The 21,899-nt window shown below is 37.6% G+C and overlaps 1 protein-coding gene across 2 annotated transcripts in view; it reads right to left on the reverse strand.

Moving 5' to 3' along the window:
* Positions 1 to 21,899, reverse strand: part of LOC126095768 (myotubularin-related protein 10-B) — a 127,219-nt gene that overhangs the window by 9,727 nt on the left and 95,593 nt on the right. Inside the window, exon 14 of one of the 2 annotated variants that reach the window (XM_049910575.1) lies at positions 13,339 to 13,442. The exons of the other annotated variant lie outside the window; for it this stretch is intronic. The gene's annotated coding sequence lies outside the window, so the exon portion shown is untranslated. Of the gene's footprint in view, positions 1 to 13,338; positions 13,443 to 21,899 lie in introns of those variants that run through there. 2 annotated transcript variants of the gene reach the window in all.

The raw sequence follows: 21,899 nt of genomic DNA on the forward strand, positions 1-21,899 counted from the left end.
ATTGCGTAGGTACTGCCTCTTCCACACACTGCCTTGCATTTTCTAATGAATAGCTGGAACCTATTTTCTCTACAACACTTAATAAATTATTATTAAAAATGTTTTCTACTTCTGACTTCTTGTTAACAAACTTTTCATTGTGTTTGATAGAAATACAGTCTTCCTGTTCTCTCGGTTGCCCTGTATCCCTTTTCACAATATTCCAAATTGTTTTAATTTTATTATCAGATGTGCTAATCTCAGATATAATGCACATACTTCTGGACTTTTTAATAACTTTTCTTAATACGGTGCAGTAGTTTTTATAATGTTTCATTGTTTCAGGATCATTACTCCTCCTAGCTATAAGATAAATTTCCCTTTTCTGTTTACAAGATATTTTTATCCCTTTAGTAAGCCATGGCTTTTTACATGGTTTGTTACAGTTATATTTCACTGTTTTCTTAAGGAAACGGTTTACAAATATACTCACAAAGGTATCATGAAATAGGTTAAATTTTAAATTGGCATCATGTTCCCTGTACACCTCATCCCAGTCTAACTGTTGTAAGCTTTCCCTAAAATTTTGAAGTGTTAAATCATTAATGGAACGCACTATTTTGGGGCACTGTTTTGCATTACTGTATGGAGCTATATCCTACACTGTAACTAGCTATGCAATATGACCAGACAGACTATTCTTAATAGGAAAAGTTTTTATTTGATTAAATTTATCTTGGTCTATGAAAACATTATCTACCAGTGTGCTGCTTTCCTGTACCACCCAAGTAGGAAAATCAATAACTGATGTCAAATTGAAAGAACCAAGTAATACTTCAAGATCAAGCTTTCTATCTGTGGTTTGCTGATCATATCCAGGACACACTCATGATAACTAAAGAAACCCATACAAACACACTATTTTTCTTTGAATCTTATCAGTCAATACCACCTCATTGTGGTGACACAACGAGCAATACCCAAATATCAGTTATCAAGGGTCTTTAATCTACCTATTTCATGAATGAATTACACTTCCTAAGTGTTTTTCTGATGAAGCAACATTTTGCTTATATAACCGAAAATAATCAATTTTTGAGGCAAATGCCCACAGCATATATGTAACTTGGCCAGTTTTATCAGTACTTATCCACTTTTGTAGCATAGTTTTCTACCTGCCCACTGATTATTCTGAAGGGATGTAACTTCTTTACTTACTTTACTTTTACTTTACATGTGGCAAGGGCCTTATCGAACATATGCCTGCTCTATGAGCCTCTTCCACTTCTGCCTGTCCAATGCGCTGTTTGTCCAGTTGCTGCTGCTGTTCATCCTCATTGTGTCCCCCTGAATGTTATCCCGCCATCTGATTCTGGGTCTCCCTCTTCTTCTCGTTCCTTCTATTGTTCTGCTGAATGCCATTTAGGTAGTCTATCCTCTGTCATTCTTGCTATATGGCCTGCCCAATTCAACCTTCTCCTCTTGAGCACTTCAATGATGTTATGGTGTTTGTACAGCCCTCTTAATTCTTCATTTCTTCTTATTCTCCATTCCATGTTATTTTCGTCGTATACAGGTCCAAAACTTTTCCTTGGTACTTTTCTTTCGAATATTAACAGTTTTTCTTCATCTTTCTTTCTAAATATTAATGTTTCACATCCATATAACATTACAAGTATAATGGGCGATTGATATAAGCGGATTTTGAAATTACTGCCAAGTCATCTTTTTCTTAGAATTTTGATGAAACTAAAAAGTGTCAGTGTATGCTATCATAGGCCTTTTTTAAAATCTACAAATAATATGTGGACATCTACATAGAATTCCCACGCCTTCTCAGTTACTTGTCTTAGGGTGAATAAATGATCTAATGTGGATCTGTTTCTGCAGAAACCGCATTGGTAGTCCCCAATCAGTTCTTCTGTTATTGGTATCAGCCTTTTTAATAGGCAGCTTGATAAGATTTTGTAGGTGACATCCAGTACAGCAATTCCTCTGTAGTTATCACAAACTAGTCGATCATTCTTCTTAAATATGGGGCACACAATTGCAGTTTTCCAATCTGCAGGAATAGTTTCCGTCTCCCAAATTGTTTCTATTAAAGCCTGTATTTCTAATTCCAGTTGTGGGCCTCCATTCTTTAATAACTCAGCGTATATCTTGTCCTCGCCACAAGTCTTGTTATTCTTTAATTTCTTTATTGCTTGCTGTATTTCATTTACTGATGGGGTAGTAACTGTATCAGCTGTATCAATTATATCAGGTTCTTCCAATTTAAAGTAAGAGTGTGGGTCATTGCAGTTGAGAAGTTGTGAAAAGTATGTCTTCCATCTGTTTTGTATGTCACTTTTGTTGGTCAATATTTTCCCATACTGATCCTTTATAAACTTTTCCCTTTTATTGAATTTACCAAAGGATTTTTTTATATTTTGATACATCTGCCTTGCCCTGTGATGTTGGAAATCATCCTCTGTTTCTCTGATCATACTGTTACAGTATTCCCTTTTCTCTTGTCTTCGGGTTCTTTGCGTTTCTTGGCGGAGTTTATAGTATCTTTCCTTCAGTGTCATATTGTCCCTTCCTTTAATCCATGCATTCCTTGCATTTCTTCTTTCCAGCACTTTTTCTTGACACTTTGTGTTAAACCAAATTTTATTACGTCGTTTTCTTTCACCTATGATTTTGGAAGCTGCTTCTTGGATACTGCCCTTCAAGGTGTCTCCATCTACTTTCGACATCCTGTGTTTCTGCGTTGGTCAGTCTCGGTTTTGTTAGATTGCTTTTAATTTCTTTTGTAAAATTTTCTTTTATATCTACTTTCACCAAGTTTCCTATGTTATATCTTATATCACTTTCATTTTTGATATTATTAACATGTGGTCTGTGTCACAATCCATTCCCCTAAAGGTTCTGACATCTTTAATGCTGTTTTGGAATTGTTTCTGGATAGCTACATGATCTATTTGATTGACTACCTTTCCATCCGGTGATATCAATCTTCCTAAATGAATGCGTAACTTCACTTTATAAAATTTATAAAGCACAGTTACAGTTAAGTTAAAGCATGTAATAATAATTACTTAACAAATACTTCATGTCAAAATTTTATGAAAACCTAATGACAATGTTTTTTAAATTCCTACCACCTACCACCCACCATGAAAACTATAACACTCACTAGTGGGCAGTAGGAAGCAGGCTGACCACCAAAGGATTAGAGTCTCTCCATTTAAACAGTTGAGACCATCTAGTTAGCTACGATATAGTGTCATTTTTTTCTACATATACTTCTTTTAGAGTTATCAGCACTAATTTTTAATATATTTGAGTCAAATACCACTATTTGTTTCATGCATGTTCTTTCTTTGACCTACTTTATGTTCAACTGGGGTGGCCAACTATTTTATGGAGAACTTTGAGGAGAGAGTTTTGAAAACAGTGGCACTTACACAAACTGTATTTTGGGAGTATGAGGACAACATTTCCATAGTGTGGACTCATGGAAAGGAGTTTTTACATCACCTCAACTCTGTTCATAAAAACATTCAATTCACTACAGAAATAGGAAAAGATGATTGTCTGCCTTTCCTGGACATTTTGGCATTCATAAGCCCAATCACATAGATACACAATGGCGTGGTTGGGCTTACAATGATCGAATTGTCATCACACACTATAAGTGTGCTTAGAACACTTGCAGAGTTCACAGTCTTCAGATCCAGGTGGTTTGCCAAAAGAGCTCACTCACCTAAAGACAGTTTTTTAGAGGAAATATTCCACCTGGCATATTAAAAAGTCACTATCAGTTGGTTGGTCAGTTGGTTGGAGATTAAGGGGACCAAACTACAGGGTAATTAGCCCCTTTTCCCTCATGCAAACAGGTCATGTATTAAAACTATTACCAAAAGGAGCTGGGGAAAGTAAAAAGGCATAAAACTAACTGGGAACCACACTGAAAGAGAAAACTAAAGAAGCAAAGCAAAAGAGGAACACATGCACTAAAAGGGAAAAAAGCAGTTTAAGGTATTAAAATAATATAGCAGATGGCCTGGGCTGGCTGATCGCAAGAATAAAAAAGGAAGAACCAGCCACTCTGCAACACGCTATGATCTCTGGTCGAAAAACACAAGGCTAGAGAAACACACATAGGGAAAGACAAATATCAAGGTGAACGAACAGCAAAGAAAGAGTCTGTTTATTGGTAGTTTGTATCAGCCAGTCAACAAGTTCATTTCCCAGAACTCCAATATGTCCTGGAGTCCTGATGACGGCCACTGAACATCCAATGTTGCCGAGGGAATAAACAGACTTCTGGATAGTCATCACTAAAGGATGGCGAGGAAAGCACTGGTTGAGAGCTTGTAGGCTGCTTAAGGAATCACTACAGATGAGGAAGGACTCACCTGCGCAGGAGCGGATATGCTCAAGAGATGGCTACCAACTCTGCAGTGAAAGCACTGCAGACATCTGGCACAGAGAACTGTTGAGTATGTCCAGTGTGAATGTAAGCAAAGCCAACATTACCACTGAGTCACCAATGTAGAAATCTCTGAGTCCTGGAACGCACTGAGAATTGAGAAAAATTTCTGGTGGAGAGCATCAGGAGGAACTGGCTTTTTTGGGCCTTGCAATAGATCCAGGCAAAGCTGTGACCGAGGCGTGGACCATGGAGGTGTATGTGAGTGGAGCCACAGCAAAGATGATAGAGGGAATGTGTCGAGTTCAGTAAGAAGGAAACAGACACGGGCTGCAATTGGAATCTCTGATCGGGGCTGCAATTGGAATCTCTGATCGGGGCTGCCTTTGCAGGAGATGGATAGCCATGGTGGGGAAAAGAGATGGTAATTTGGGTGTTTTGGCAAGTTGCGAATATGCACAGTATAACTGGCAAACAGTTGTTGTCACCCGATCCACAGTGAGGAACACCAGCTTCCATGAGCAGGCTGTTCACTCAGCTCGTTCAGAAAGCTCCTGCTGCAAATCGAACTCCACAGTGGTGTATAGGGTCCAGCATCCGAAATTCTGAGGGCATTTCTGAACCATATGCCACGCTCCCATAGTCAAGACAAGACTGTGCAAGTGCTATGTACAGCTGCAGCAGTGTAGAGCGACTTGCACCCCCATTGGTGTAACTCAGGCATTGAAGAATGTTAAGGTGCCAACACTGCTGCTTAAGATAGGGAAGCCAAGTTAAGTGGGTGTCGAGAACCACTCCTAAAAAGTCTCCACTACATTAAGCAGTTGGTCATCGAGTTAAAGTGCTGGGTGTGGGTGACAGTATGATGATAACAAAAGGGCATGACACGAGCCTTTGAGGTTGAAAATTGAAAGCCATGGGTGACTGCCCATGACTGCGTCTTTTGTATGGCTCCCTGCAGTCGACATTCAGCCAAACCAACTGTAGATGAGCAAAGGAAATACAAAATTTGTTAGCATATAAGAATGGTGATACTGATGCACCACTGCTGCTGTAAGACCATTAATGGCAATTAAAAAGAGTGGGGCACTCAGGACAGAGCCTTGTGGGACCCCGTTCTCTTGAATATGGGGAGGAACTGTGGGAAGCACCAACTCAAATTCTGAACATGTGGAGTGAAAAAAATTCTGTATAAAAATCGGGAGCAGGCCCTAAAGATCACACTCATGCAAAGTAGCGAGGAATCCGGGTTTCTTGAAGGGCAACACAAAAAGCAAGCACAACATTTAAGAGTTGCCATAACTCAGCCAGGTGTGGGAAAGAACCACTGCAATTCCACTGGAGGATGACACTTTCTGTTGTCTGGGAAGGCATGAAGGGATCAAGGAGGCAGGTTATGGCTCAGGGTCACCTGCTGCCACCAGCTGAGTGTGTGTATCTATATCCATGGCTGCTGAGGTGCTGGCAAGATTTAGGTCTCCAGGGACACTACAAATTCCACATCATCCTCCGACGTGGAACTTACAGGGAGAGTGGTGTTGGGGCCACCTGAGTCTCCTGTTCCTTAACTGATTTCTTCTTCATCAGTTTGTCCTCTCCCAGCTCTTTAGGCGTTTGCTGGAAGGCCTTCCCTGAAACAGCATCAGGTACAGACGAAAAACATGAAGCCTTTTAACCAACAGCTTGTGGGTCCACTTTTGCACTGATGGAGATCTTGGAAGGGAGAGTCTCGATGGACCCCTTCCTTGCAAGAGGAGCTGGAGAAGGCTGTTGCTTCTCTTGCTGGGAGGTGGGGACTGAAGTTCCTGGCATTTGGGAAGGCATTGCTCCCAAAGTAGAGGCTTTGGGAGCAACAGACAAAGTGCCCCCAACAACCAAAGAGGCGCTGGCGGATGTAGTCGGGTGATCCTGAGAGCCCACTGTACGAGACAGACGAGGAAACTACATTCGCCAGTGGGGGTGATGTCAACATAGCTGTAGGTATGAAGAAGATAAGGGAATGTGGTGCAACTTTCATATTTCCGTTTAGCCTCTTGGTAAGTCAGCTGGTCCAGGATCTTGGACTCCAGAATTTTCTATTCCTTTTGGAGTACTGTGCAGTCCGGCAAGCAGAGGGAGTTGTGCTCTCCACAGTTGCCACAGGTGGGAGGAGATGCACATGGAGTATTTGGATGCAGTGGACTTCCGCAGTCTTAATATGTGGCACTGGAAATGCATCGGGAAGACATGTGCCCGAATTTCGAGCACCGAATATGGGGAGGAACGTATGGTTTTATGTCATATCAGTATAGTATCACCTTGACCTATTCAGGTAATGAACCACCTTCATGGGCCAAGATGAAGGCACCTGTAGTAACCTGGGCAATGTGAAGACGCCACTGTTCTAAATTGGAACACAGCTCATTGTCGGATAGCAAGAAAAGGTCACAATGTAAAATAATTCCCTGGACAATGTTAAGGCTTTTATGGAGCATGACGGAAAAGGGAATATCACCCAGCTGACCACAGGTGAGCAAAGCCTGGGACTGGGCTGGGGATGCTGTCTGAATCAGGACTAACCCATTTCTCATTTTGGACAGTGCAGCCACTTCTCCAGATTTTCAACAAAAAAAGGGGGGGGGGGGGCTTTGTAGCCAGAAAGGAGTCCCCATCTGTCCTACTGCAGACGAAATACTGAGGCAAATAAGGATCTATTTTTTCCAGTCCTATGTTTCTGCCATGATGTAGCTATGGAGGAGAACTATTTGGTATCATGTGTCGCTGCATTATAGTCTACTTTATCCTTCTTAGAGACTGCCGGGGCCATTCGGCCATGAACAAGAGATGACTTTCTCTGCTTCTTTGCAGGTCATCTGGCCTGACGCCACTCACTCTGATCAGATGCTCTTCCACATGCGCCACCAAACCACAGCATAGGCCACCAAGACGATGAGCACCTACTCCTTGGCATACATGGGGAGGTTGTAGCTCGGGCATCAGCAGGGCAACCACTGTGTTTCAGGAGGCTACAACCAAGTGGGTACATAATGGCCCCACCATGATGGATTGGCTACCGTGCTAAATATCGGGCGCAGAGAAAGGCAATATTGTCATGGTGGTGAAAGAGGACAGCAAACAATGGAAGTTGATGATGGACCCCATGACGGCCCTTGCCCAAATAGCTGGATTGTGGTTGGTGTTGCAGAGTCATGACAATAGGAGGTGCAAAACGTCTAATTGCACAATGGAAATATGTTGCACTATGTAAGGCGTCCTTCCCCAAATGGCTTGCACTTCAGAAAAACTTGGAAGATGTGAAGGTCAAACCCTAAAAGGGAACCCAAACTTATCAGGCCGGAATGTGGGAGACTCCGTTTAGTTGCTTCTTACAACAGCCGGGAGTACCTCGGTCCAATTCTAACCCCCGGACCCACAATGGGGGTCACTATCAGTTAAACCCAAAAACGAAGAAGTGGAGAAAGAGGAGATTATGCCGGAAAAATCCCTAGCTCTGCCTTCATTTATTAATTGTTCAAGGCAGCCAGGAACTTCTAGAAATCTCTGATTAAGTGTTCACCATATGCTATTTAAAATTGTCGACTTTTTGCGGATCAGTGAAGGACCATTTGTTACTGTGGAAGGCTGTAATTTACAAAATACCTTGCCAATGTCGTATGGCTTACACTGGCCAGTTTCTGCACACCATTGGAGAACGCTGCACCAAACATTAACATTGCCCTTTCCTGATGCAACCAATGAAGTCTGCTTTTGCTTAACATTGTATCTCCAACAGAAATTCAATGGAGTATGACACAACAACTGTTTTGACCACAGCAACATCATTTTGGGACTACACAATCAAAGAATCCGTGGAAATATATGTGGCAGAAAATTTGGTGAATCATGATAGTGAGTACCAGTTGGATAATGCATGGAACTCCCATCTCTCCATGAACTGATCAAAATGAAGACTACAATGTTTGAAGTTTGCAAGGCAAGTGTCAGTCCTGAGGACATCTGAATTCAGTAACACCAGCGATGGTGAAGTTCACTGAGTAGTGTGCTCAGTCAGTCACCACTGTCTAACACCACTGTCTGACACACACACACACACACACACACACACACACACTCTTCACTAACAAAATGCGTAACAAGAAGTCTTTGTAAGCATATGATAGTTTACCTGAGGATGACTGGCAGGTGCCCAGTCAAAATATCTCACTGTGAAGTGGACAATGACTGTCCGCAAGTCTGAAATTTCTTTGGATAAGGTGTGTTGTGAAAACTGAAGCATAACAAGTAATTTCAACCATATTTGAAGTCACACATAGAACTGTCATTTACTAAATACTGATGTCGAGATACTTATCTGGCTCTTTTGTAATCTGCAAAAATGTAATCCCAAACAATGAGTGATGCAATGTAATTTATCAAACATTACAAACATCATATTTCAATGTAATAATATTAACCCAAACACTTAAACTTTTCAAGTGTTCAAAACTACAGAAACAAGTTCATATGTTAAAACTGTTCAATTCATGGTGACAGCATTATTAGGAATTGTAAACAAATCTAACTTTCTGATAACCAAGCCAATTATGTAAATTTTACCTCTCAATAAATGGTAGGAACTCTTTTTTTATTAATTAGTTTAGCTGTAAGTAAAGAAAGCAGTAATTGTATTGTAGTTAAATTGAACAACTCATATTTCACTACAAAAACATAAAAATTACTGTGGCCATTTTATTTAAAAACATGTACCAGTAAATTAGAAGTATTTTTCCATCCAAGTTGTCAACTGAATGTAAAACTTTTCATTGTAATTCACTTAAAGTCTGTTTATAACAATTAATCCGTTGTAGTGTTTACTATCAATACTGGTGGATTTTTGTAACCTGCAGGTCTCTCTTTCATCAGTTTTTGAGGCAGAATCTACGTTTGTCATCTGTCTTTGCTATGTGGCAATAAACAGTATTTTATAATCATCATAATGATGACAGGGAAACAAGGGAATATTCAAGGGGAGATAGACCTACAGACGAAATAACCAAAGCCAGGACAGGAACTTACCTAATGAGAGAGAACCAGAAGCAGGAAACAGACAGGGGTGTGGTAATGAAAAGAGGTCTGATAACAGGCAATTTGAGAACAAAAGAAACCATCAGGGAAACTGACTTTTGTTCACAGGGAGCCTGTCGGTCTTAAGGAGTTTTGATGTAACTAGAAACCAACCTAATACAAATGGAAGATGTAGAGATAATCATAGGGAAAAATCTCATAATAGAAATGACAAATCGTATCAGGTAAATTAAATAAACTTCAAAAGAGATTTTTGGGAGGAAAATCTACCCAGTATAAACAAGGAGCAGCCTTGAAAACCAAAGGTAGACAATGAACTGGATGCAGTTATCTTGACAAATTTATTTAACGAGTTGCACGATAGTAATGAAGTTTTGAATAAAAAAGATAGCTCTGAAAATGCTCAATGTGATGAATATGGTTCTAAGAATTTATTTAGTGAAGCAACTTTTAAGGATATTGCTGAACCTCTGTTAGCTGATATTAATTGTGACAAACAGTAAAACTGATGATGTTGATGTTGTTTTTTAGTGACACTTGCGATGTGTATGAAGGTGTTTATGTTTTTGTGGTTGTTAGTGATGATGATCTGCTAGAAGAAGAATTAGATGGGATGACTTATATGGAAATAAAAGGTGGTGATATGTATGACAATGGGAGTGCCATTACTTGTCTTAATGATGAAGATGATGTAGGTACATATAGGGAAATATATGATAGTCAAATCATTCCAGTTGATTTTTTTTTTTCAGTTACTATTTCATATCTAAAAATTCATCTATTGAACATGAATTGTCATCCAGATTCCTTTAATTTGTTTATAAATGCTGGTTGGCTACCTGTCCGACTTTTAATGCTGTTTGGCAAACGACCAAAGATTTTTGTGGCAGCATAATTCATCCCTTTCTGTGGCAAAGTCAGATGCAACCCAAAATAGTGAAAATCATCCTTTCTTCTGATGTTACTATGCACTTTGCTTTTATTTTTGAATTGGGATGGGTTATTAATAACAAATTTCTTAAGTGAATATATGTATTGCAAAGATACTGTGAATATCCCAAATTCCTTAAATAAATGTCTGAAAGGTGATCTTGGGTGGCCTCCAGCTATTATTCTGATTACAAGCTTTTGTGCAATGAATACTTTTTCTCTTAGTGTGAATTACCCCAGAATATGACTATACGAAAGCATTGAGTGAAAACAGGCATAATAGGCTAATTCACTGATATGTTTATCACCAAAATTTGTGTTAACTCTAACAGCATAAGTAGCTGAACCTAATGTTTCAGCAGATCACCAATGTGTTTCTTCCAATTCAATTCCTCATCAATACACATGCCGAGAAATTTTGAATATTCTGCCTTAGCAACAGACTTCTTTTCATTTATCATTGATGTTATACCATTTACTGTACAGAACTGTATATGATATGTTTTCTCAAAATTTAGTGAGAGGGGGATTGCTTAAGCCAAACAATGGAAAATCCACAATGGAATGTAACAATACTATGAAAAGGAAAGACTCACACATCTGCAGTTTTAGGCAACTGAAACCACACTAAACACAACTCACACAACTAAACACAACTCACACACATGACTGCTGTCTTAGGCAACTGAAAACACACGAGTGTGGTTTCAGTTGCCTGAAACTGCAGTCAAGTGTGTGTGAGTTGCATTTGTGTGTGTGTGTGTGTGTGTGTGTGTGTGTGTGTGTGTGTCCGTTTTTGACTAACGCCTTACTGGCCGAAAGCTTTATTTGTGACAGTCTTTTTGTTGCGCCTATCTGCGACTCAGGGACTGCTTAAGGATAGATTAGAGAGCATACTACGGAGTATTTTGATAAATTTGGAAAAGTAATAAGGATGAAGGGGTAGTGGATATAATTTGTCAGGATTTTAGACCAGAAAGTGAAATTATAAAACAACTGTTGAATCCAACTGCAATATCATAGTTGAAAATTTACAGCCTATTGAAAGTAATGCCCCTCTTTAAAATGAGAAAGATGTGGGTTTCAGAGAGATTGAGGAGTGTTTATTATACGAGAGGGAAAATAGGTAACAATGAAATTCAAAGAAGCCCATATATTCATGTCCAATTGGATACCAGTAAAGGAAACTGCCCGGCAGATACTGGGAGTCTAATTTGTGGGATCTCTTAGAAAATTGAGAGATAAAAATAAAAGAGGGTGTCAGTTTTACTGAATTCTCTGCAATTAGGGTTAAGCTACAAAGTGCAACAGGGAGAAACAATAAACTAATTACAGAACAGATTCCTCTGTGCTTTAAAATTGATGAGACAGAGTTTACAAAAGGGTGCCTAGTGGTGTAAGACCTGAATGAATATCTAATATTAGGCACAGATTGGATAACAAAAGCCAAGGTTCAATTTAAAAGCATTATGTTCACAGGCCCAAAGACTGTGATTTCAGGGAAAACTGAAATGTCAATGTTAAGTAATGGTGCCAGTAACCAGATCCGGGAGTCTGACGATGTTCATGCTTCAAGTTATAATGAGGACGAGGTAGAGTGCTATGATGATCCTTTTGATACAGAATCTTATAGTGAACTAGTTAAAAGTAAAGCAGAGGAGGTTAAAGAATTAAATTTAGAAGAGAAGACAGAGCTTGAGGCATTTTTATGGGAATATCGTGATATTTTCAGGGAAAGATCTGGATGCGTAAAAGATTATAAATGCACCTTGTAATGGATCTGGGAGATATGTTATTTTTTTTACTGTATTTGTCGATACCAAATTGTGAATGTTTTCTTATATTTTTTTGTCAGAATGTTTTTTATTGTAATTTGCCTTATTATATGTTAATTTACTTATATTTTTGAGAGTGAAAGCATACTGATTACTATTAGTAAATGTATCAAAGAATAGCAAAGAGACTGATTACAAGTGGAAGCTTGTGTGTTGTGTAAAACATCTTTGACACTGGAGTCGTCTTTGACTATAGTCAGTCAGCAGTTAACTCTTGGTGTGTGTTGACGGTAGAACAATGTGAAGGTCGCCGTCATAAATAATTTTGAATTATGTTACTGTTTTTTTTGTATTAACTATAAGAAGAACCTACATTTGAAGAATTGGTATTTGAAACACCAAAATGAGGGAAACACGTTGAACACGTCAATTCTGCAACCGACAAAGATGCATTGTGGAATCATACTTAGACAACTTAAGCCAAGACTAATATCGCCGTGTAAACATCTAACGGAAAAGGTACTGTCACGAAATATGGCAAATTTAAGTAAATAAAAAATAGTGAGCATATTTTCAACGTGTGTCGTAGCCGGGATCCATATTTCAACTGTGGCTCAGCCGGAATACCATATTTCAACTGGGCTCTCAGCCGGGATACAATATTTCAACTGGGGACTGTAGCCGGGATATTGTGTTCACGTGATCTTCAACAGTGCTACGAGGAAGAAAATTTTTGTGTGTTAATACCAGTTTCTTCAGAATGTGTGTTACAGTATTTGTGTTCATCAGGAAGTAAAAGTTTTGAGAAGAAATGTTTCGGCAAAAAATATAATTTTCGACAGAAGAAAATACTTCAAGAATTTTGGTCAACAATCACATGGATGGAAAACGTGGATTTGCAACAGTAGAAGAGTGCTCCAGATAAGTCACGAAACCCTCGTATTTTGTTAAAACAATATTTTTATCTTGTTTTGTATTGTTGTGTATAAATTTTTGTTCTTCACAATGACTTATGAGATTTTCGAGAGTATTGTGACTAAAGTAGAAACTAGTAATTTAATAGACTTCGAAAATCAGGACAGGTCAAATGAAACAGAAAGAACCGATCAATTTGATTTAAAAAGTTTTCTTGTAAATTTCACAAAAGAAATTAAACAATCACAATAAGACTTACTGGGATGAAAAAATTGATAACATTTTGTTGCAAGTCCAAGCAGTCAATACCCAAGTGGTTGATCTTTCGAACAGAGTTGGCAGTGTTGAGGAAAAAATTGAATCTGTGGAAGCAAAAGTGAATGAAATTGATGCTAAATTGAGCGATGAAATTAATACTGTAAAAAATGAGTTACTGGCAGATAGGGAAAGAAATTTAATTGATTTTAATGAGATAAAAGGGGAAATTAAAAATTTGGATGAGAATACAAAAGTTTTAGTAAAAAATGGAGAACAAAAAACTGATAATCGTTTGGTTACTTTAGAAAAAAAAGTAGAGTGCAATGATTTAGAAAACAAAAAATCTGTCAAAGAACTTAGCGAAAAAATTGAAAGTTTTGACATTGAATTTCAAAGCAAAAATTACAATGTCAACACATGCAATCTTGTATCTAATATTCCAGTGAAGCACTTTTCGGTAGATGGACCCTTACATCCCGTTGATTTTATACAGTATTGTAAGAATTGTTTTTTACCTCACTCACCAGATGATATAAAAATTAAATTTGTGAAAAAATTCTTGGAAGGGGAAGCTTTGACTTGGGCAAACCAGATTGTAACTTTGGGGATGACCTTTTCAGAATTTGAATCAACATTTCTGGAAAATTTTTGGGATGATCTTACACAAACTAGAATCAAAAGTGAATTTTTGAATGGGAGAAACTAGAGAGAATCAGATGGGAGCATGAAACAATTTTGCCAAAGTGAACTCCAAAAACTTATTCATTTAACAAAACCTTTGGATGACTTGATCAAAATTGATACCTTAAAGAGAAGATTGCCATCAGCAATGCAGTTGAGTTTAGTTCATTGTCCTGATAGTAATGTAGAGCAGTTTCTCAATTATATTGAAAAGTTGGATAGGGTAACAACAACAACACACAGTGGGTTTACTCAGAAAGGTAATGGTCAAAATTGGGGAAATGGTAACTTTCAAAAAAGGGAACAAAACAATTATCATGGTGTCAGTCAAAATTCAGGGGGATATAACAATTTTCAGAAAAAGGACCATAACTTTTATCCAAAACAAGAACATGATTTTTGCGGAAATAATCAACAAAATAGAGAACACTTAAGGGATCAAAATCACAGAAATTTTGATAGAGATCAGTACAATAGAAACTACCAACAACCAGGTAATGTTTGGCATAGGAATGGGAACAGAAATGTGGATCAGAGGCATTGGCAGAACCACAATCAGCAGTTCAAACAGGAACCGGAAATAAAAAACGAGTAGACGCCCCCTTGAAGGTCCGCAAGGTTGAGGCAGAAGGTGAGCATGATGAAAGGACCAATGGATGTGACTATCATAAACCTAAACATGACAGTTCCAAACCTAAGCTATCACATGAGGTCATTAGTTGTTATTTATTGAAGAAATTTCAAGAGGAAAATAATGATGATATTGATAAAGATAAAATTTTCAGGACACAAGAACATACAGTAGATAAAAGTAATTGTGATTCATTTAATTTAACAGAGTTTTACACTTGGGCAGAAAAGAACAACACTTTGTCAGATGATGTAATTTGTAGTAGTTCAGAGATGTGTGTGAATGAAAGAGAGAATGCATGCTGTGAGAATGAAAATATTGGTGAAAGGGATCTGGTAACTTTAGAAAGGGGAAATTATATTTTGGGGGATAATTTGAATGTGTATGACTTGAATATGTATAATGATAATGATGTTGATGATAAAGTTGATAATGATGGTAATGGTATTGATGATGATGTTGAGGAAAGGTATTTCATTAGTTTAAATAGGGAGTTGAGTATACACATGGTTGCAAATGGATTAAATAGTGAAAATGTTATAGAAATTCCCAGGGATGTTACCAGGGTGAATAAGGCTCACAAGCTGGGTGTATGTGAAAGTGTGAATTTTGATGTTGTTGGTAAAGAATCTGACTACACAAATAATGATGACGCATGTATAACTTCTAGCCTAAGTGAAACTTTTACAGATACTAATGACACACACACATTTCTTATGAATTTATGGCTGAACAATGAAACTATTTCTTTTGACAAGAACTTTAGAAAGATGCTTATTAATGTATGTGAAACTGTATGTCCTGAGTGGTGGAAAAAGATGAGATATTTCATTTTTGAAAAGCTGAAGGATAAGTACTTCAATAGTATACAATGTGATTTGGATGAAAATTCTTGACTATTTGAGATAATAGGGAGTACTAATGACAATTTTGTATCTTGTGCAAATTTTATAACTGTGACAAATAATACATGTAATGATATACCATATGATTCTGATAAGTATAGGTTTGGGGAAATTGAAAGTGATTTATTACATGAGGATACAGGTTCTGAGAAAAGTGATCAATTTTGCAGTCCTTATATAAAAGTTCAAATTGGGTCATGGATTGGTAAATGTTTAATTGATACAGGAAGTGAGATCTCGGGAATATCTGAAAGGTTAAGCAAGAAATTGAAAGTGGGGAAAGATTTTGTTTAAAAGCCAGTTGTTGGAGTAAAGATAAAAGGTGCTACTGGGAAGAGCAGTAAATTGGTAAAAAGCCAGGCTTTAGTGACATTTTTAATTGAAGGCAAGTTGTTCACACATGGATGTTTTGTAATTCAGGATTTGAATGAGGATTTTCTTTTGGGTATGAATTGGATAGTAAAAGTAAATACAGCATTTGATTGGGTTGGAAGAAAACTTTTGATAGAAACTAGTGAAAGGGAATACATTCAGACAAATTTTGTGAACACACTTGGTGATCAGAGTAATGGAAATTTTGACAGTATCAATTTACTAAAAGAAAATAGATTGGAGGATATTGAAACTCATAGATTTGATACTGATGAAGTTGAATTTGGGAATTTAGTAAATTTGAAAATTTCAGAAACAGAAAATTTATCTGGGGAGCAAAAACAACAGTTAGAAAATCTGCTGTGGGAATACAGTGATGTTTTCAGTGACATACCTGGTAGGGTAAAGGGTTATCACTGTGAGCTTCAGGTAAAACCTCATGAACCATTTTTCATAAAACCATACAGTATTGCAATACCAAAAAGACCTGCTGTTGAGAAAGAGTTGAAAAAGATGGAAGGATTTAATATAATAGAAAGGAGTATCAATGCATATAATAATCCTCTAGTAGTGGTTTCGAGGAAAAAAAAAAGGTGGAGTGAAACTATATAAATAGAAATCATAATTTCAAAATTTAAATAACCTATTATCATCTAAAAAGTCCTCCACTGGAATATGCTTGTTAGAACAAAACTACCTGTACAACCAAGTATGTATATTTGCATGTATAAATTAATAATTTGAAGTCACATGTTAACTGAAACTGATGAAAAAACACTGTTGTAACAAAAAATGAGAAAAAGATTTATTTTTACTTTTTTACAAAAAAAAAAAAAAAAAAAAAGAGTCTCCCTAGTGAGCATTTCTGAATTTTTCTAATTTTTGGAAGCTAAGTCTTCCCTGTGGGTGAAGGCATGCGTGTGAGGACATGCATGCAAAGGTATAAGTTTCAAAACCAATTTTAGGTAAAGCCTCATGATATATAAGCAATTTATAATTGCTTATACTGATGTTGTGGGGAGCAAAAGTACTCTTCACAAGAATGTGACTTGTAGTAATATTGTAGTAGAGGCAAGTGTACATAAATAATTGCAAAAAATTTAGATAATACTGATGTATCTTTAGCTGTACTAAAAAAAAGAAAATTACAAGCAAATATACAAAAGGAAAAAGAATTAGTAAAAAAAATTAAAAAAAGATCAAAGTAAAATATATATAAAACAAAGATGATGTGACTTACCAAACAAAAGCGCTGGCAGGTCGATAGACACAAACAAACACAAACATACACACAAAATTCTAGCTTTCGCAACCAACGGTTGCCTCGTCAGGAAAGAGGGAAGGAGAGGGAAAGACAAAAGGATTTGGGTTTTAAGGGAGAGGGTAAGGAGTCATTCCAGTCCCGGGAGCGGAAAGACTTACCTTAGGGGGAAAAAGGGACGGGTATACACTCGCACACACACACATATCCATCCACACATACACAGACACAAGCAGACATTTGTAAAGGCCTTTACAAATGTCTGCTTGTGTCTGTGTATATGCGGATGGATATGTGTGTGTGTGTGTGTGTGTGTGTGTGTGTGTGTGTGTGTGTGTGCGCGCGAGTGTATACCTGTCCTTTTTTCCCCCTAAGGTAAGTCTTTCCGCTCCCGGGACTGGAATGACTCCTTACCCTCTCCCTTAAAACCCAAATCCTTTTGTCTTTCCCTCTCCTTCCCTCTTTCCTGACGAGGCAAACGTTGGTTGCGAAAGCTAGAATTTTGTGTGTATGTTTGTGTGTCTATCGACCTGCCAGCGCTTTTGTTTGGTAAGTCTCATCATCTTTCTTTATATATATATATATATATATATATATATATATATATATATAGAAAGATGATGAGACTTACCAAACAAAAGCGCTGGCAGGTCGATAGACACACAAACAAACATAAACATACACACAAAATCTAGCTTTCGCAACCAATGGTTGCCTCGTCAGGAAAGAGGGAAGGAGAGGGAAAGACAAAAGGATTTGGGTTTTAAGGGAGAGGGTAAGGAGTCATTCCAATCCCGGGAGCGGAAAGACTTACCTTAGGGGGAAAAAAGGACAGGTATACACTCGCACACACACACATATCCATCCTCATATACACAGACACAAGCATGTCTGCTTGTGTCTGTGTATATGAGGATGGATATGTGTGTGTGTGCGAGTGTATACCTGTCCTTTTTTCCCCCTAAGGTAAGTCTTTCCGCTCCCGGGATTGGAATGACTCCTTACCCTCTCCCTTAAAACCCAAATCCTTTTGTCTTTCCCTCTCCTTCCCTCTTTCCTGACGAGGCAACCATTGGTTGCGAAAGCTAGATTTTGTGTGTATGTTTATGTTTGTTTGTGTGTCTATCGACCTGCCAGCGCTTTTGTTTGGTAAGTCTCATCATCTTTCTTTTTAAATATATTTTTCCCACGTGGAATGTTTCCCTCTATTATATTCATATATATATATATATATGGTTATAATAGAAGGAAACATTCCATGAAGGAAAAATATACCTAAAAACAAAGATGATGTGACTTACCAAATGAAAGTGCTGGCAGGTCGACAGACACACAAACGAACACAAACATACACACAAAATTCAAGCTTTCGCAACAAACTGTTGCCTCATCAGGAAAGTTCCTGATGAGGCAACAGTTTGTTGCGAAAGCTTGAATTTTGTGTGTATGTTTGTGTTCGTTTGTGTGTCTGTCGACCTGCCAGCACTTTCATTTGGTAAGTCACATCATCTTTGTTTTTAGGTATATATATATATATATGTATAAAAGGCAAATATATAGAAAAAAACACTACACTATATATGTCCAGTATCATTTTTACTGTACAATATGTAAGCATAATGAAATTAACATTGATATATAAAAAAAATTTAAATCTTATTCTAGGAAATGAGTTTTACCTTTCTATTATTTTCAATCTGTATGCTGTATGTTAGAATATTTCTCATGTATGTTTTATACCACGTATATTTGTCATGTCAAATAATTTCTTTACTTGAACTTTTTATGTATGAGATTGATGGGGAAGTATCATTGCAACAACAGCCAGTAACAAGTCCACAGATTCAAAGAGTCCGAATTTGGAAGAGGTTATCAGACTGTATCATTAATGTACTAATTGTGTAATACAGATCCATTACTGAGTGTGGTCGGGATTTTGTTGTATATGTTCATAACAACAAAAGCCCTGGGGAGCAGTTGTAATGGATCTGGGAGATATGTTACTTTTTTTTACTGTATTTGTCAATACCAAATTGTGAATGTTTTCTTATATTTTTTGTCAGAATATTTTTTATTGTAATTTGCCTTATTATATGTTAATTTACTTATATTTTTGAGAATGAAAGCATACTGATTACTATTAGTAAATGTATCGAAGAATAGCAAAGAGACTGATTACAAGTGGAAGCTTGTGTGTTGTGTAAAACATCTTTGACGCTGGAGTCGTCTTTGACTATAGCCAGTCGGCAGTTAACTCTTGGTGTGTGTTGACGGTAGAACAATGTGAAGGTCGCCATCATAAATAATTTTGAATAATGTTACTGTTTTTTTTTGTATTAACTATAAGAAGAAACTACATTTGAAGAATTGGTATTTGAAACACCAAAATGAGGGAAACACGTTGAACACGTCAATTCTGCAACCGACAAAGATGCATTGTGGAATCATACTTAGACAACTGAAGCCAAGACTAATATCGCCGTGTAAACATCTAACGGAAAAGGTACTGTCACAAAATATGGCAAATTTAAGTAAATAAAAAATAGTGAGCATATTTTCAACGTGTGTCGTAGCCGGGATCCATATTTCAACTGTGGCTCAGCCGGAATACCATATTTCAACTGGGCTCTCAGCCAGGATAGCATATTTCAACCTTGAGACTAAAACCCTATGACCCTTTCTTTATAAAGCCCTGTAGTATTCCCAAAAATGGAAAATAATAGAATATAGTTGCAACCAATACAATAATCTGCTGGTTGTTGTATCAAAGGCTGACAGGTGCATTAGACTAGTTTTCGACTCACAATATCTGACCAAATTTTTAGGATGTGAGCACCTTTTGGCTTAAATGTGTTGGTGGCAGAGTTTATCAGGGGGGTTGGGTCATATACTGTGAAGAGAACTATTAGATAAACTGACTATATATGCAGATGATATTTTATTCTTAACCAAGACTTGGAAAGAACATGTGGAAACTTTGAGACAAATTGGTGACAAAATGAGAAAGGGAGGAATGAAATTGAAGCTATCTAACTGAAATTTGCTCTCAAACAGCTTAAGTTTCTGGGACATAGGATCACTGAAGATGGGATGCTCCCTGACAAAGATAAAGTGCAAGCAACTGCTGATTTCTTTCCTCCTAAGACTAAGAAACAACTTAAGTCATTTTTGGTTTCATAGGGTTCCTTCACAAACATGTGAAAACACAAGCACTAAATGCAACATGTCTCAATACATTGCTTAAAAAGAGTAGTGTCTGGGAAAGGAATGATGAATGTCAATCTTCATCTAATGACATCAAAGCACAGTTGGTGAACAGCGAATTATTACACAGACCTGACTTATCCACCCCTTTTTGCCTTACAACTGACAGCAGTGATTTTGGGTTGGTGGTCCATGTATCCCAGAAAAAGAAATAGATGAGGTTAAAGTCCACCATTCAGTTGCCTTTGCAAGTAGGATACTTACAAAGAGAGAGAGAGAGAGAGAGAGAGAGAGAGAGAGAGAGAGAGAGAGAGAGAGAGAGAGAGAGACTACTTCATTTCAGAAGAGAACTTTCAACTATAGTATGGGGAATCAAAAATTTAGGAATTACTTATTAGGTCACCAAGTAAAGGTATATACAGATCATAAAGTCTTAAAGCTATATTCAAGAATGTGAACTCTACCACCCTAGACTGACCCAATGGACTATTTTTCTCCAGCAGTTTAACTTTTCTGTGGAATAAATTAAGAGGAGTGTCAACACTGTGGCTGAAGCCCTATCCAGACGACCAGTGGGAAATATAGATGACACTGAACATGGAAATAAAAGGAAAGACCTCACCATGATGTATATAAAGGGAGCAAAGAAAGGAAATAGATCTTAAAATAATTTGCAGTCACCTCAGATGTAATCAGAACTATGACGACAATTGGAAACTGGTAAAAAGTTATCTAGGGGAAAAAAGGGCCCAGAAAAGATACAATACTACTACATTTTCAAGGGGGTACCTTTTTACAGGCATAGCCTTGATAGTGATAGGTGGAAGGTTTGCTGGTCTGAAGAGAACATAGGCACCTTAATATTTTACACTCGTATCAGTTTTGGTCATTGTGGGAGCCTTAAGTGTACTCAAAAAATACAGGACTGTGTCTATGTTCTTAATATTGCCTGCAGAGTAACAAAGTGCCTTGCATCCTGAGGCAGGTGCCAACATATCAACGTTGATAATCACACCAACAAGGGTCATTTACAAAGTGTAATGCCTAACAAGGAAATGGACCTCATGGGCACTGACTTACATGTGTAATTACCCAGAGCAAAAGGGGAGGGAGGGATACTGTTACATTTTTGCAATGGTAGACCTAGTCTCGAAGTTCATTAATATGTACTCCCTAAAGAAAACAACCAGCAAGAAAATAATTCGAAAAAATGACCCAAGACTACTTTCTTATAGTCGGTACACTAAAGGCTTTACTTGCAGATAATAGATGCCAGGTCACATCCAAAACCTGGAAGGAGTTTACAAATGAACACAACATTAAACATATTCTCATCTCAATCTACTCTCCATCCTGTAATCCAACAGAACAATACTTAAGGGAGATATGTCGCCCATGCAGGATGTGTTGTAATAAGGGCCATACCAATTGGTTAGAACATACTGAAAACTTTTCGGATGTCTTAAACAGTCTCCAACGTACCACCACAGGATTGTCCCCCTATGAA

Source organism: Schistocerca cancellata, chromosome 8, assembly GCF_023864275.1.
Source record: "Schistocerca cancellata isolate TAMUIC-IGC-003103 chromosome 8, iqSchCanc2.1, whole genome shotgun sequence".
Classification (NCBI taxonomy): domain Eukaryota; kingdom Metazoa; phylum Arthropoda; class Insecta; order Orthoptera; family Acrididae; genus Schistocerca; species Schistocerca cancellata.